We start from the raw sequence: 999 nt of genomic DNA, 5'->3' as shown, positions 1-999 counted from the left end.
TCGCGTGCGTTCTCCGCCATGCCCGCAGGGTGAGGCTGGAGGCCGGGAAGGGAGGGGCTGTCATGTTTTCTTGCAGAACTGTAACCTCATTAAATTATTTATTGACTGGATGGCTCGCGTTTGTCTTTGTGCTCGTTTATTGCAGGTGTACCCTGGAGCAGATGGTGTGTTTGCCTGTGGAGAGAGCAGAAGCTATTTTTTCAGCATGCTATATATATCTTCCCTCCTCCCTCCCCCAAAAAAATATAAGCAATCTTTAGGATTTGTCACAATAGGAATGTTTCTAAAACAAAGTTTAATTGTTAGTGTCAGAAAATTACGGTGTTGTACTCTTAGCTCAGTCTCTTCACCTTATTGCCTGCGTTATTTTCGCTTATGTAGTTTTTAGGTAAGGTAACGCGATGGGAAGCTGAGCTCGTGTTTAAAGTGGTGGCTCGAACATCGCTAGCGCTGGGCAGGACAGGAAGCCAGATGTTGTGGTCGTTCTTTTAATTGTGGGGCTGCGAACACAAACGGCTCTTGCGCTCCTACTCCCTTCCCTGTTCCTGGGGGGTTCAGTCTGGGCGAAGGCTGCGTGTGCCGCACAGCACTACCCAGCCTGGGTGAATGAAAGTGGGTTGTTTGCTGTGGTCTCAGGGAGCTGTAGCTGCCTTGTTCCAGCTGCTTATGTGAGGAAGGCGACTGATAAGCTCTTGGGCGTATATTGTGCCTCAGACAGAGGCGTTACTAGAGAGCCACGGCTCGGGAGGCCAGGAGGGTCGTTCCTGGAGTTAGTGCACACTTAGGAGCTACCAGAAATGGGGAGCAGCGGGCTGGAAGTGGGCAAGGTCCATCTGCCTCACCTGGCTTTGCTCTTGGAGAGGATTTCTAGATACCATGAGGGCGAGGTGTCAGCATCGGCACCCTCCCAGCGGCTTCCTTCTGTCTGCCTTGCGTGCTTGAGCTTTCGTGTTTCTCTTCCCGGCCTTTTCTGTGCCGTGCCAGGTACCGTGTGCGGGT

This window comes from Apaloderma vittatum, unplaced genomic scaffold (assembly GCF_000703405.1).
Source record: "Apaloderma vittatum isolate BGI_N311 unplaced genomic scaffold, ASM70340v1 scaffold27289, whole genome shotgun sequence".
In the NCBI taxonomy this organism is placed as follows: Eukaryota; Metazoa; Chordata; class Aves; order Trogoniformes; family Trogonidae; genus Apaloderma; species Apaloderma vittatum.
The sequence above is the reverse complement of the archived record's forward strand: the minus strand, read 5'-3'. Positions refer to the sequence as shown.